The sequence below is a fragment of the Pantherophis guttatus genome, chromosome 3, assembly GCF_059756535.1.
Source record: "Pantherophis guttatus breed Tessera chromosome 3, ASM5975653v1, whole genome shotgun sequence".
In the NCBI taxonomy this organism is placed as follows: domain Eukaryota; kingdom Metazoa; phylum Chordata; class Lepidosauria; order Squamata; family Colubridae; genus Pantherophis; species Pantherophis guttatus.
Window position 1 is genome coordinate 111,018,827 of NC_142065.1, and position 17,167 is coordinate 111,035,993.

Sequence of the window (17,167 nt, forward strand, 5' to 3'; positions counted from 1 at the left end):
TTATTATGTTTGCTTTTTGAGACGAATAAATTGCTTCAATCATTTGTTCAAATTTGTTGCCAAATTTCATTTCTCTAATTTGATTAATCATATATTTCCAATTTAAATTATCAAATGCTTTCTGCACATCCAGAAAAACAAGGGCAATTTGTTTCTCTGGATGTGCCTTGTAATACTCTAATATGTTCAATACTATTCTTGTGTTATCTCTAATTTGTCTAGAAGGGAGAAACTATTTTGGTTAGAGTGAATAATCTCATTCAGTATTCCTTTCATCCTTTCTGCTATGATAGCCATAAAGATCTTATAATCTGCATTCAGTGAAATTGGCCTGTAATTTTGAATTTGATTTGGATCGGTACCTTCTTTCATAATCACTGTGATATATGCTTCTCTCCATGAAACAGGCATTTTTGCTTCCAACAGGACCTCGTTATACAGTTCTAGAAGAATAGGTTCTAATAGTTCCCCCATGCTTTTGTAAAATTTTCCTGGTAGACCATCTGGTCCCGGGGTCTTGTTGGTTTTTTGTCTTTGGATCGCTTCTTTTAACTCTGTCAGTGTTATTTCCCTATTTAGCAGCATTCTCTTTTCTTCCTCTAAGATGGGCATCTTTTTCTCTTTTAAATAGTCATTTATTTTTTCTATCTCAGTTTCCTCCTGGTTATATAAATTGTATATGCTTTTATTGTGTCCCATAGATTCTACAAAGAAGTGGGTTGTTTATTATTTACTTTGATAAATAGCGTCAGTTCCTGGTTAATCTTTTATATGTATTCCTTCTCTTGTAGTATCTGTGGGTTTAAAGTCCATCTTCTGATTTTCTTTTTTTGACCTTTCCATATTATTCTCAAGGGGTTATGATCTGCCCAAATGTTTGGTAGAATCTCTACATTTTCTACTTCTTTAAAAGAAGAATCCTTTTTTGTATCTATTATCCCTTTGTAGTCCCCCTACTATACATATATTTTTATATCCTATTTCAATAATTTTTCCATGTATTTTTTTTGTAAAATTCCCTCTGATTTTTATTGTGAGCATATATATTAATTAATAACATTTTAACGTCCCCTATTATTAATCCCAATAATAATACTCTTCCCTTCGGATCTTCATTTATTACACTTGTTTTTATTTCTTTTCTAACATATACCACAACCCGTCTTTTTTCTTTGCCAGTGCTGCATATAAATTCCCCAACTTACTATATTCCAAATATTTCTGGTCCTGTTTTTTAATATGCACCTCTTGGAGGCATATGATATCTACCTTCTGTTTCATTAATTTCGTAAGTATTTGTTTCCTTTTTATCTGGTCATTCAATCCATTTATATTTATTGACAGTAATTTAGTTTCTTTCTCTATTTTCTTAATTATCTGCTGGTCTCTGGTTTTTGTTTGTTCTTGTAATTCTTTATGGTCTGGTACTAGTACCCCTTTCTTCATTTTGATTCCCCTTCTTTACCTTGGCTCCTTCTTCCACACCTTCGTACCCAGATTCTTGTCTCTATTCTTCTAAACTGGGTGCTTCCAATCTCTCTTTACTGCTCGAAACTTCCTCCATCCCCATCAGTTGGTCATATAATTCTTGGGCTTTATCTAGATCAGTGGTTCTCAACCTTCCTAATGCCGCGACCCTTTAATACAGTTCCTCCTGTTGTGGTGACCCCCAACCATAAAATTATTCCTAAAACCATTGAAAATATGTGTTTTCCGATGGTCTTAGGCGACCCCTGTGAAAGGGTCATTCGACCCCCAAAGGGGTCCCGACCCACAGGTTGAGAACCACTGATCTAGATCATTGATTTAAATTCGTTTGCCCTGCCAGGTTACTGACATTTCTTCTGGAATGATCCACCGAAATAGTATTTTCCTTCTGTTCAGTAAAGATGCTAAGAACCAGTAATCCTTCCTTTGTTCTCGAATCCACCTTGGGATTTGCTTCAATGTTATAATCTCTCTTTCATGGTACATCATCAGTTCATCTCTTGTGATTCTATAGATAATATCTCAAACATTCTTGTGTGCAAACCTGATGTGTATTTCCCTGGGTAGGAGGTGGCGCTTTACATAAAAAGAACTCTGTACATTTTGTCCATCTCGTTTATAATCTCTTTTTTATCTCTCTGGAAGGGCTTCCACAATCAGTCCCACCATTACCTCTCCTAGATCATCTTCTTTCATTTCTGCCACGTTTTGAAACCTCAGATAAAAAGAGGTTCAATCCATTTCAAGATGAATTAACAAGCTTTCCAAATCTTTATTTGCCGCCATCATTTTTTGGTCTATCTGCTCTAAGTTTTTTTCCAGTTGTTCAGTTTTTATTTCCACGGACCTAATTTTTCACTTATTTCTTTATATCGCCTCTTGAATTGAATCCACTTTGTTGTCTAAGTTACGCATGTCAGATTTCAATTCTCCATGTTTTTTTGTCATCTCCTGTATCATTACGAGAGTAGACTGCATCATTTGAGAGATGAAATTGGAGCTTGATTTTTCTGTGGGCAGCATTCCTTCTATTGTTCTCTGGGTTGATGGAGAAGCCATGGCCACTGTTGGTTTTGATGCTGCCTTTTTCCCTGTTCTCAATAAAAGCAATAAGCCAGAAAACTATCGTCCCATTGTTCTGTTAAGTGTCTGTTATAAACTATTTGAAAGATTGATAATTAACAGAATCGGACAGAAAATTAACGAACAAATACCGATTGAACAGGCTGGGTTTAGATCTTATCGGAGCTGTGTTGATCAGGTACTTAGTCTTACAAGCCATATTGAAAGCAGCTATCAGAATAAATTGAAAACATCTGTTGTATTTGTGGATCTCACAGCAGCATACGACACAGTATGGAGGGAGGGCCTATTAAAGAAATTCCTCCATGCTGTCCCCTGTAGGACTATGGGCTGCCTAATAAATAACATGCTTTCAGCAAGGACTTTTCAAGTCATCATGGGTGACAAAATCAGTAAGCAAAGACACCTGAATAACGGACTCCCTCAGGGCTCCGTGCTGGCTCCATCTCTATTTAATCTATACATTTCTGATATACCACCCACGATATCAAAAAAGTTCTCTTATGCTGATGACCTGGCATTAGCATATAGCCACAAGGACATCAAAGCTACAGAAGGCGTACTTACAGCCGACCTTACAACTTTGAGCACATACTTCCACCAATGGAGGTTAATCCCAAGCGTAAGTAAAACAGTTACATCATGTTTTCACCTCAACAACAAATTGGCAAAAAGAGAACTCAATGTATACCTAAATAACAAACTGCTCCCATACGAGGCAACACCAAAATACCTAGGGGTCACCTTAGACAGGACCCTGTCCTTTAAGAAACATATCCAGAATATGGCTGCCAAGGTTAACAGCAGAAATAACATCCTACAAAAGCTTTGCAGAACAACTTGGGGAGCATCAGCCCCAACTCTCCAATGTGCAGCCCTCGGGCTTTGCTACTCTGCAGCGGAATACTGTGCACCTGTATGGATAAACAGCTCACATACAGGACTTATTGATGTTCAACTTAACCATACGATGAGGCTAATTACTGGGTGCATAAAATCTACACCTAGTTACTGGTTACCAGTTCTTAGTCACATACTCCCCCCGCACTTACGACGACAAGAAGCTCTCATTCGGGAGTATAGTAAGATCCTGTTAAATTTCTCTCTACCCATACATGGATACATTCCTGATCTCTTAAGATGCCAATTAAAGTCAAGAAATCCACCAATCTTGACAGCGCGTAAGTTGATGGCCGATCATCAGAACACCACACAAAAGTGGATGGAGGCGTGGAATAGCTGTTCCCCCCAAGATGTCTCTGAGCATATCAGTCCTAGTAGTATACCTCCAGATTTAGCCTACCCCGACACATATGGGTGACATATAATAGAATTAGAACAACTCATGGGGTGTATGCTGACTCCCTATATAAATGGGGAAAGACCTTCAGCACAATGTGATTGCGGGGCCCCTCGACAGACTATCCAGCACATAGTGAAGGAATGCCCTAACAGAAGGTATCCAGGAGATTCTAGGGACTTCCTCTGCATAACAACGGCAGCTACTGACTGGATCTCCAAACTTGACATTAAACTTTGAAATGTTATTTCTGTTTTCCTTTTAGGTTTTCTTACTGCTTTTTTATTGTTTTAATTGTTTTTAACCTGTAAAAATGAAGTGTTTTAATACTGTGTGTGACCAACCATACACTAAATAAATAAATAAATCCCTGTTCTCAGTGTTGTGGTAGTGATACTTGTCATTTCTTTTAAAATTTTACTTTGTTCTCCTGAAATTTTATAAATCTTTTCCCAGATCCAAAATCCACTGTTTTTATCACTAATAATATTTTCTTTTATCTCTCCAAGTTGATTTTCCTATAATTATTTTTTTTTCTATGTCTAATGTTAGTTTGACCACTTATATATTACTTTTAACTTTCTCAGTATCTTTTCTCTTTACCTATCAATATTGTAGTGTATGATTCTTTCACGTTTTATTTATTTTATTTATCAATTCCTATTATCATTAGGTACCTACCCAAAAACTTATAAAAGTTTATAACTATAAATCAATTATAAGAGCATACAATACAATATGGTGTAATTATAAATCATTCCAAATAGATCTTCTATGATTACCAGTTGAGTTGATTTAGTTGGTTAAATTAACTTAAATATCTCTAATTTCTAATAAATATTAATTATAAATAATTCTATGTTAAATATAATACCTTCAACACAATCTAACTAACCTTAAATTACTATCTATGTCAATATTTCATTGTATATTTATAAATACGGCTTTACCACAATGATTACAGGGACAATATCATAACATCACTATTCAGAAAATATCCTATTGCCAGAATGTTGATCACAGATTATAATGTAACAGTATAACAATCTATTTGCTATTTCACTTGAAACATGCCCTCTATTTTAACTTTTTTAGTTCTTCCAAGTTTCCTCATGCTCTATTATATCTGGATTTCTCAAATTTTACAGTTTTTTTTCTCCTTTCTTCTCCTTGCCGCCCTCTCACCATCTTCTCACTGTCCCTTTCAAACGACTTTAACTTTGTATTAGCTATTTGAGTCCAGGTTGTTTCCGATGCTCCGCTTTCACTTTTTCGTTATATATCCCCGTTTTCCTCCACCAAGCACCGTTCTCAGTTTGTTTATTCACAACTCCGTCTAATCTTCTGCTCCTCTCCAGACTTCTTTCCTTGTCTCTCATGCTTTTCCTAGTCACCCAATCTCCTTTTGCCTTTGGCTTGCTCTCACTCTCCCCTTTACAGTCAGCTTTCGGTCTTCCTTTCTATTTCTCTCGATTCCTCTCTCGGCAGTTACTTAATCACGGCTCGTCTCTTTAAATTGCTGCTAGTTTCCTGCCAGAGCTCTCTCATCTTTTGCCAGATATTTTGTTTTTACTCACTTTGACAGTTCCAACCGCTACGCATATGGGAGTTTCTCGCCAGTAAAAATGGGCAGTCTGCTATTAAGTTTCCTCTTCCAATTCTATTGTGCACTGTCACAGCCTCGGATCCGCCATGTCAAAATGAGATGACAGGGCACATTTGTGCCTGGTTAAAGAGGGTTTCCCTCATTCCAGCAAGTGGTTGCACACCATCTTGCTGACCCCCTGGCTTCCCCTCTGCTTCGTGTAGCTCTCCAAGCCTTCAACATGCCTTCAAAGGGTCCCCAAGCACAAAATAAAGAGAGTCAACAACGGACCTCATTTTTCCCCCTCTGTGCTGCCCTGACAGCATCACTGGAAGTCCCTGCCTTTGTATTTCCAACTGAAGATCAATTTCCTAATTCAATTTACAACACCATAGTACTCAAGACTGCCAGAATATCCAATAGACTCCCAAACAGCACTTGCTAAATCTTTACAGGACTGATGAATTTAGCGTTCATTCAAAAATTTACCACTGGGGAAAGACACCAGACAGTAAAAGTTTGTCATCCCTCACCTCATCCCTAAAGAACCTAATGAAATAATGAATAATAAAATAGTTCTGCTATTTACTAAAGGGTAAAATAGAGATGCTACAGAAATTTAAGCAATGGGTAAGTTTCATAGAAAGGAGATATCAACAACAGGTATGTCAGCTGCAAATTGACAGAGGTTCAGAATTCATATCAGCAAATGTTCTGATTTCTATTGCTGAGCACATTGTAAGCCACCCTGAGTCTTCGGAGAAGGGCGGCATATAAATCAAATTAAAAAATAAATAAATAAATAAATAAAAATAAAAATAAAAATTTCAACAGTGATTGGGACAGTTAGGAATAAAACACAGATGCACAAATCCATACACAGCAGCTGAGAATGGCATGGTTGAGAGATGGAATGGCATGTTGCAGATGATACTCACTGTTGGAGGATTCTGGTCTAAGCAGTCATATTACTGACTGCTAATTATTTAATTAATAGGCTGTGGAGTATCTATTAATGATACTCCATATGCAGTGTTATATGGGAGAAAGCCATCTCTGGTACATTTAAGGGTGTTTGGAAGCACTGCATGGGTGTATATTCCAAAAGCTATTAGAAGAAAGGGACAACCAAAGGCTAGAAAACTAAGGTTTACAGGCTATGAACCTGGCTCAAAGGGCTATCGCTTTAGCGATGGAAGCAGCAGAATAGTGATTTCCAGATCTGCTAGCTTTGCAGAGCAACATTGGAACAGAATTAATGCCAATTTTTGGAATGATCCACTTAGTGACAGTGATCCACTTAGTGACAGTAACTCAGTGTTACTTAGTGATAGTGTCAGCATTCAGGGAGGAGAAACTGAAAAAGAACAAATAAAGGAGTCAGAAGATGACTCAGGTATGAAGCAAGAGAGGGGTAACAAGGAAGAGCAGTCAATGCCACGCAGGTCAGAGCAATGGAACAAGGGGATTCCACCTGACAGGTATTCTGCTAATAAAGTTAAAGTGTGTAATGTATGGTATGAGCCAAGGAACTATAAGGAAATATTGGCATTACCTAAAATTGAACAAGTAAAGTGGAAAGAAGCCATGGACAAGGAAAAGAAATCCATCGTGAACATAGAGTGTTCACACCTATGACTTTGCCACAGGGTTGCAAAGCCATAGGGTGCAAATCGAAGTACAAACCAACAATGAGGTCCTGACCAGACATAGCTTGTGCAGTAAGCATTCTAAGTCGCTTTACTGCTGCACCAACCCAATTGCGTTGGATGGGTATAAAAAGGAATTCTTAAGTATTTGAAGAGAACTGTGAATGTGGGTCTTCAAATACAGGTCTGGGAAGAATATTAAATTATTCAATTTTATTTCTATTCCAGTTATGAAGGGAGGAGTGTCAGAGTATGAATATTCATAGACTGGAATAGGCATAGCAACAAATCAGCCAATGGGGACTGTTTGGATAGACATGGTAACAGGTCAGCCAATGGGGACTGTTTGGAAACTGAAACATAGTATTTGTTTGTATGGGACCATAAGAGACAGTTTGGAGTCTGGGCATGTCTTACACTTGCTGAACTGTATATAAGAGTCGGTTTCGCCTCTGTAATGGGTGCCTCTCTACAATATATTAGCCTCTGTATCTCTCTACTCTGTAATGACTTGCTTCTATGAGTATTGCTTCTGTGTTCCTGATTTTGTATGCTGATTTCTGCTATATGGTATTGTATATAAAGAAGTTTCTTATATGTAAATTGAATTCTGCTGAATTGTCTGATTGTGTGTGCTGCAACAAATTCTGATAATCCAGCTCTTTTTTCTCATCTGTTTTGTCCCCATTTTGTTATAACTTGGTTATCTGTTTAATAACTATAGTACTGATGTTTTCCCTCCCTCAAACTTTGCCTGCAAACTATCTACCCATTCCCACTCCACCTCTCCATCTCTTATCTTCCAACAATGCCTTTCCTGGGAGGATCACCCACAAAGGGGGAAGGGGACCCTGTTCTCATGTCTTTCAGCCCTGCACAGATAACCCTGCAACCTGTGGAAGCAGATCACACTGATCCAGATGCTGCGTCCAGAGGAGACCATCCATTTGAGCCAGGGAATTGGGTTTGGGTCCAGCCATTCACTAGAAAGTCATTGCAGCAACCAGAATGAAGCAGAAGCTCTTACCACCAAGCCAAGCCTAATACCACCCAGCAGACATGAAAGAAAGGACCATGATGGACTAAAAGACTCTTTTCAATCCCAAGAAGACAGCTGGAAAGAATATGGGAGAGGGTGGAAATTCATTGTAAGCTTCTCTTTCTTGTCTCATTTATGTTGTAATCACTTAGATTCATGAAGGGATTGGATTTGGGAGTGGTTGGCACAGCAAGTTCTGAACATCTTGGTGGAAGGAAAATTTGTCCAGCATGTTTGTATTGCCTGTCTTGGAAAAGTAGCTACATACAGACACCCACACACGCACCCACACACCCCACTCAGAATCAGAGTGAGGCTATTCACTTCACCTATGTCCACACAAAGCTTCTCCTAGGTTGGTTTTTGCTCTGTGGCACTAAGGCCCAAGAAATCATATCTGCCTGCCAATTCCATGGGGGAAAGGACATGCCCCTCAGGCAATTCCCTCATAGAAGAGGTAACAGAAAAGAGATCTCCAAACCCCAAGCCCTGATTGTGATTCACAAATGATGTGACACCTCTCCTGCGTGAGCTGCACTGGCTCCCGGTGGTCTTCCGGGTGCGCTTCAAGGTTTTGGTTACCACCTTTAGAGCACTCCATGGCTTAGGACCCGGCTACTTACGGGACCGCCTACTACCACAAACAGCCTCCCACCGGCCAGTACGCTCTCATAGAGAGGGGCTCTTCCAGGTGCCGTCAGCCAAACAATGTCGACTGGCGGCCCCTAGGGGGAGGGCCTTCTCTGTGGGGGCACCTACTATCTGGAACGAGCTCCCCCCGGAGATACGGAGGATCCTGGATCTGTGCACTTTCCGCCGTGCTTTGAAGACACTCCTATTCCAGCAGGCCGGCCTGGCCTAATTTTTTCCCCTTCTTCTAAATTTTTAAACTCAAATTTTAATTCGTTTTAAATTATTGGGGGTTTTAAATTGTCTCAGGCAAAAATTATTTAATTGGGTTTTAATCATGTCTTAACTTTTGTATTTATGTGTTTTATTTCGTGCCTGTTCACCGCCCTGAGTCCTTCGGGAGTAGGGCGGTATACAAATTTAATAAAATGAAAATGAAAAATGAAAATGAATGTTGCTCAGTTGCCCAGTAAGGCTGAGTATGTTGCACTGGTGGTCTTATTAGAAGTCCCAGGGCAAATTGTGTGCAATTTTAAACTACTGATGGCTTGGATTGCACAATGGCTAACCTCAATTTGGCCTCAAAAATCCTGGATGCACTAAACTAAGAGCTAAGGCAGGTTCAGGAACCAACCCTTGGAAATTGGCAGCCAGTAGTTATTTAAGATAAAACCCATGGCTATGAAGAATTTTGGGACTTGTGCTTGCTTCAAACCTGACTGGAAGGTCACAAAAAGTGACATCAAACATCTGAAAATTATTGGCATAGAAAATTGGATACTGTAAATTTCTTTCCAGAACTTTTCCTCTGGCTGCTAGACCTTCATTGGTTGAAAGTTCTCCTCTTGGGAACCAAGAGATACTTTTCTGCTGCCTCCAGCAATGCCTTCCCCTTTGCATCAGAAAAATTAAAAGCACCCATTAAGTCTCCATGATCAGATCAATTCCTAATCTTGGGCCAGAAAAAGTGTGCAACCCACACTTTTATACCCCCCCCCAAAGGGGGGGGTTGATGGAAGCCACCTCTCCCAGAAGAATGAAATATTTTGGGAAATATTAAAAAAGGCAGGATAAAATATTTCCCCTAAAAGAGGGAAATTTTTCTAAAGACAGAAACCAGTTCCCTGCCCCCAGCAGATATTTGGTGCCCATTAAGAAGGACTGGGCCAGCCTAACTACAAAACAAAAGACCTTCAGCTGCAGGGTGATGGGATTAAAACATGACCCTCCAGGACATAATAGGATTATCTAACAGCAGAGCTCACCATATTGCAAACTCACATTGCATCACTCTCCAGGCTTCAACCAAACTTCTCAGACAAGCTACAGGGTTAGCTATGACCCCTACAACAGACAATAGAATTAATCACTGAAAAGCTGCCAGATTGTATCTGTATTTCCAGAAAATAATTAATTTCTTTTTCTTCAGAATCATCATGTTGGGCAAGTAAGCTTTACTTTTTTCACTTCTTATGAAAAGTATCAATATTTTATGGAAATGCATCAGGTTTCACTTCAATCAAGTGGGCAAAAAGTTTTTTGAAAGGGGTTTTAACATATAATTTATGCCACATAGTTTAGCTTCTTTCTCTTCTAGTAATTTTCAATGACTGAAAGGGTGACAAACAATACACCTGTTCGCACATGTGAAAGAGAAGAGCAGCAATTTCCTCAGGAGCAAGTTTGAAGGATCCTTTGGTCTTGGATAGGATTATCAAAATGAAAAAAAGGGAAGAGAAAAGCAATGCAGGCGTTGTTCTGAACTAAAGATAAAGCTTTTTGCCTTTTTTACTTTCTAAACCGAAAGAAATAATGGAAGAGGAGAAGGGAGGACTAACTGAGCAACCTTGCTAACAAATATTTCCACAAAGCTTCCTTTAAAATTGCTAGTTTAGCTTCTCTTCAAAAAAATCAGAAAAAAATAAGCAGCCTTGCCTCATCATCCCAAGATGGTCTCTCAAACTTTACTCTTTGTCAGCCATATTTGCTATTATTAATTAACACAAAAGAAACCTGAACTCTTTTGCTGTTTCTCTTTCATTCAAATTTATTTTGTAACCTTAGTTTAGACCAAAAAAGAAGCTTTAAGAAACAGATTGTGCTACCTGAATAAGCCTAATCCTTTAGACTGAAGGAAACAAGGACCTGAAAGACCAGTCTTTCTATTTTTCAGTCTTAACTAGCCTATTTGCACATTTTTCCAGCCCCCACTGCCACAACACACAGCAAACATATGGGAACAGGTTCATATCAACAAATTGCAACAAACCTGGAAAAGCTGCAGATGAACAGTCAACAGCAGGGGAAATGAATGTATGTATTCTCTTATTCACTTCTTGCAGTCTCTCAAAAAGTCTCTCAACTAGAGAAAGAATTTTCCCAAAGATATCATTAAGCAATTACTCCTCCCATTTTGGCAGAGGCAGGATCTGATTAGATTTTGTTGTGTTGACATTGTCAGGTATCCTTGACAAGCTATATATATATGAAGAAATAGTTGATTAATGATTATCCTTTGCATACCTGGAATGTGAATCAAAATTCTTGTTTTGAAATTCTGTAACCTCTGGAATGTGGGAAAGCTGTAAGAGCAGCACAGCAGTCCAACAGGATGTTTAAGTCGGTTGTTCAACATGGCTGCTGTTGGGAATTTAGCTGCAAAAAGTTGATACTTACATACTAGACTAATTTATGAAATACATGTATGAAATATTCATACATACATGTTAGACTAATTTATGAAATACATTATTTAATAAATATACCTCCGACAGCTGACTGTATGTTGTGCTCTCAGAAATAAACCTTACCTCTGGTTCAAGCACCTGCCTGTGCATTTTATCCCCAGCTTGGAAATGAGGCAAGATTTCTTTCTTAAGAGTATTTTGAGTTAAATCCATAAAAACAAATGCTACAGGCTTAGAGATATTAAAGTCCTTCCTGGTTTTCTTCTTATTGGAGTTCTGATATACAACAATAGACGTAGTTCTCCACTTACAACCAGGGATGGTTTCTAAAACTTTTTACTACCGGTTCTGTGGGCTTGGCTTATTTTGTGGGCATGGTTTGATGGTCATGTGACAAGCAATTCTTTAGGATTTAGCAGAGGTACTGGTCTATCAGGCTTTTAACTGCTTGCAGAGCCATACCGGTCTACCCATTTGTTTTTGGAGCATACCGGTCTACCCATTTGTTTTTGGAGTGTTCCGGTCTAACTATTTCTTTTGGAGCGCGCTGGTCTACCACCACACTGCCTTTTACCGCTGATCAGCTGTAGGGCAGCCCTTTGAAGTGCTGCGGCAAGAGTTTAAACAGTTTTCTGCTGCTCTGCCACCACCGAGAGCATCGGAAACCGCTTTCAGGCAGCTTGGCTTCAATTGCCAATCTACCACCACCGAGCTGTTTACAAGGAGTGGATCGGTTCTAGCCGATCAGTTGGGAGGCTTCTTGGTGTCTCAATTTAAAACTAAGGTGTCTTGGTTTTTTTTTTTCTTCTTTGTCAAGTGAGCCCTGATTTTTTCCTTCTAGCCAATCAGCTGGAACTCGGGAGGCAGCGAATAGATTGGGGGCCGGGCCAGGCAGAGATAGTATTTACCAGTTCTCCGAACTACTCAAAATTTCCACTACCGGTTCACAAGAACCGGGGAGAACCGATAGCAACCCACCACTGCTTACAACCATTCATTCAACAACCATTCAAAATTACTATTATGCTTGAATGAAGGGATGAATAGCAATAGCACTTAGAGCAGACTTATATACTACTTTACATTGCTTTACAGCCCTCTCTAAGCAGTTTACAGAGTCAGCATATTGCCCGCAACAATCTGGGTCCTCATTTTACCAACCTCGGAAGGATGGAAAGCAGAGTCAGCCTTGAGTCTGGTGAGATTTTGTAGGAATCTGCAGTCTGCATATGTGCAGGAATTTTCCTATCTTGGATGACAAACCTCAGATAAGGAAGGTTACTTGCACGTAAGCACCAGGAAATGACATTAGAAGATAAAGACCCTAACTCTGTAAACAAGAGGAACAGGAGGAGAGGAAGTGGGATGTGGTGTTAGATTTTAATTATAGCTAAATATTAGAAGTGCTTAAGCAAGCAGTAATGATTAACCTATAATTTAAGTTACCTGGAAGATTCTGTGAGCCAATGATATGCTGCCAAGTACGTTGTAACTTGAAAGTAACAAACTATATAATGTCACTATGTAAGGCAATAAAGTTACCACATATATTCTCAACCTTTGTGTGTGTGGTCACTCAACAAGTGGCACTTGAACAGGGACCCCTGCTTCATCCGGCAAGGATTTGGTGCACTGTCAACCCGTGTGGTATCTTCAACCTTTTAAAGGTTTCTGTAAGTACTCGTGGTTTCTTCAACCTTTTAAAGGTTTCTGTAAGTAATGGGGTCTACGTTTTCTGAGGAACAAAGGAAGCATGCTGAAGAATTAATCTATTTACTTAAGAAAAATCACACTGATGTATCACAATGCAGTCTCTTACAGCTGGTCCAGGAGATTGCGAATCAGTGTTTATGGTATCCTGAAAAGGGGTCTTTGAGATTATCTGATTGGGAAAAAATTGGGAAAGTTTTACATACTGAGCCAAGAGCTAAGGTAGAGATTTTGCATGTATGGCATTTATGTAGATATGCAGTGGAAAAATTTGGAAATACTGAACTGTCTCTTTTAACTTCTCTACCTCCATGTTACTCCAATGCTATTGTCTGTCCTTCTTCCTCCCCGGACTATCTGACTCTGCCTCCTTCAGCTCCTACTGACACAGGTCAGATTACTAAACCTTCTGACTCTGCTGTTCTATCCTCTTTTCAAAAAAAATGGTAGAATCCTGTAAACAGGATTCCTCCATGCCTGGGGCAGAACTTGCTGAATTATTGTCTGTATGTCCTGTACAATATCATCAGGGCCAGGGCTGTTACAGAATATGGCATCAGTGGTAATTTTACTAGAGGCTTGGTAGAAGGGATAAAAAATGGATATATTATGATTCCTGAGGATTGGAAGCAAGTAAACCTGGACATATTGACTTCAATGCAATATGTTGTTTGGGAAAGTGAATTTATGAGACATGCTCAGGCTGCTGCTCTGGGGAGTGGAGGAGCATACACGGTGGAACAACTCTTTGGCTCAGGTCAATTTGCTACAATTCCTGCCCAAACTGGGCTTCCCCCGGCCATCTTAACTATTGTTTCTGAATGTGCATTTCGTGCCTTTTTAAAGGTACCTCAGGCTGGGGAACCACGAGCAAATTTTTCTAATATTAGACAGGGGGCTAGTGAGCCCTATGCTAATTTTGTAGAGAGATTGTCTAAAGCTATTTGTCAACAATTTGACCATCAGGAAGCTGCAGGGGAACTTCTTCGGCAATTAGCTATTGAAAATGCCAATGCTGATTGTAAGCGAGCCTTGCAGCCCTTAAAAGCTACCAATCATTATACTTTGGCTGACATGCTGTGGGTTTGCCAGGATATTGGTTCTCAAACGTATAAAATGCACCTTTTAGCTGCTGCTATACAAAAAGGGCAACATTCTACTGGCAATTGCTTTAAATGTGGTAAACCTGGGCATTTTCAAAAGGACTGTTGCTCGATTCCTGCAGCCTCTCAAAATCGCCCTTCTAAAAAATGCCCAATTTGTAAAAAAGGATTTCATTGGGCTAATCAGTGCCGTTTTCGGTCGGGAAACTTGCCAATGGGTGTGGCACCCACCCAGAGTCAAAAGAGTGCCTTTCCCATAGTAATGTCTCCTCCCTCAGCCTTTCCTCCGCAGTCCCAGCCACAGCAGGTAGGGCTGGGCTCGATTTAATAACTCAGGAGTCTGTGGAATTTAAATTTCCCTTGGAGGTTAAATTGATTCCTTCTCAATTTAAAGGCCCTCTTCCCTCAGGTTTAGTGGGTCTTATCTTGCCTCGATCTTCAGCTCATAAAAAGGGATGCTTTGTAGTCCCTGGTGTTATTGATTCTGATTACACTGAAACTCTTTTTATTCAGGCTTGGGTGAATCTTACATACTTTTGCTCCCCTATCAAGTCCCATGTCCTGGCACAGGGGCACATGGGGATGCTGGTTTTGGTTCTACCTCTCCTTCTGTGGCTTTACTTCAGTCTGTTACTTCCTTTTGTCCTTTGTTAACTCTCTATTTGAATAAGCAACCTTTTCAAGGGTTGTTTGATACTGGAGCTGATGTTACTGTTATTTCATCTTTACAGTGGCCTGTACAATGGCCTAAGAAGTCAGTTTCTTCTTTATGGGGTGTAGGTAGGTCCATGGCAGCCTGGCAGAGTGTGTGCAATATTCAATTCTCCACAGCAGCTGGTAAGTCCTTTGCCCTGCAACCTTATATTTTGGATATTCATACTAATATTTGGGGTCGTGATTTACTTACTTTTTTAAATGTTCAATTGATTTTGGATGATGGCTCTTCCCCTTAAGTGGCTCTCTACTGCCCCCGTGTGGGTGGAGCAATGGCCTCTTTCGGTGGAAAAATTATCTGCTTTACAGCAACTAGTTCAGGAACCATTAGCTGCTGGTCATATTGAACCCTCTACTAGCCCCTGGAATACTCCTGTTTTTGTTATTAAAAAGAAAAGTGGGAAATGGAGATTATTGCACGATTTGCGGAATATCAATAAGTGTAGTCAGCCAATGGGTCCTTTGCAATGTGGTCTTCCTAATCCTAATTTAATTCCTAATTTTTATCAATTGTTGGTTGTTGATTTAAAAGATTGTTTCTTTACTATTCCGCTTCAGCCACAGGATAAATGTTACTCCCATATAACACCTCTCCTGCGTGAGCTGCACTGGTTACCAGTGGTTCTCCGGGTCCGCTTCAAGGTGCTGGTTCTCACCTATAAATCCCTACATGATTTAGGTCCGGGGTATTTGCAGGACCTTCTCCTGCCTGCCTCTCACCATCCTGTTCGCTCACATAGGGCTGCTCTCCTCAGGGTTCCAACGGCGAGCCAATGTCATCTGGCGGCGCCCAGGGGTAGGGCGTTCTCTGTGGGTGCTCCCACCCTCTAGAATGAGTTGCCTACTGAGCTCCGGATGGCTCCTGATCTCCGCTCCTTCCATTGGGACCTGAAGACTTGGCTGTTCAAGCAAATAGGCGGACTCTGATTCTGGGTTTTATTATTTATTATTTATTAGTTAATTTGGTTTAAAATGGGATTTTGTTGTACATGTTTTTAACTTGTGTTCGCCGCCCTGAATCCTTCTGGAGAAGGGTGGCATATAAATACATGAAATAAATAAATAAATAAATAAATAAATAAATAAATAAAGAAAGAAAGAAAGAAAGAAAGAAAGAAAGAAAGAAAGAAAGAAAGAAAGAAAGAAAGAAAGAAAAAGATTTGCTTTTACTGTTCCTGTTTTTAATAATAGCATGCCAACCAAACGATATCATTGGTGTGTTTTACCACAGGGTATGCTTAATTCTCCTACTTTGTGCCAGTATTTTGTGGACAATGCACTTCAGCCATTTTGTGAGAAATTTCCATTTTATTTGGTTTATCATTACATGGATGGTATCTTAATAGCTGCTCCTAATTTGATTCTATAGCCCTTCTGCAGGAATTAAAAACTATTGTTGCACAGAAGGGGTTGTTTATTGCAGATGACAAAGTTCAGAAAACTGAACCTTACCTATACTTGGGTCATAGATTACTGAAAGCTTCTTCCATTCCAGTATTGCCCGACTTAAAGGTACAAAAGTCTTATACTTTAGTTCAATGGCAAAAGTTGCTAGGCATTATTAACTGGGCTAGGCCTTTCTTCTGCATAACAACTGGTGATATGTTACCTCTATTCCAACCATTAAGGAGCACAATCCCCTGGTGATACAGTTCATTTGATGAATGATCAAAAAAGGTGCTTACAGCTCATTTTGGACAAAGTTACAATATGTTGACTGAATTGAGTCAATAGAAGCAGGACTGCGCTTAGCTATTCTTCCTACTTCTCCATTGCCTACTGGGTGTTTATATATCATTAAGAGCACATTAAGAATAGCTATTTATGAGTGGTGAATAGTGGAGTGCTACTCCACCTAGAAATATTTATCCTTACCAGTCTGCTTTAGAAGAATTGATTATAAAAGGCCGAAAGCGTGCTTTGCAACTAATTGGACAAGATTTGATAGGCATTGCCTTCACCCGTACAAAGATTTTATTTATTTATTTATTTATTAGATTTTTATACTGCCCCCTCTCCCGAAGGACTCGGGGCGGTGAACAGCCAAAGTTAAAAACATACAATATAAACAATTAAAATACGTTTAAAACAGAATTAAATCTAAAATGGCTCCCCAATTTAAAATGCCTTACCCATACCCCTATAAAAAGACGAATTTAAAATTTAAAAATTTAAAATT

At 39.4% G+C, this 17,167-nt stretch overlaps 1 protein-coding gene across 6 annotated transcripts in view; it reads right to left on the minus strand.

Annotated features, from left to right (window-relative positions):
- Positions 1–17,167, minus strand: part of LOC117661076 (flavin-containing monooxygenase 5-like) — a 105,664-nt gene that overhangs the window by 59,451 nt on the left and 29,046 nt on the right. The window contains exon 1 of one of the 6 annotated variants that reach the window (XM_060690177.2): positions 11,044–11,185. The exons of 4 other annotated variants lie outside the window; for them this stretch is intronic. The gene's annotated coding sequence lies outside the window, so the exon portion shown is untranslated. Of the gene's footprint in view, positions 1–10,055; positions 10,114–11,043; positions 11,186–17,167 lie in introns of those variants that run through there. One more of the 6 variants, XM_087891157.1, reaches the window with a different exon arrangement.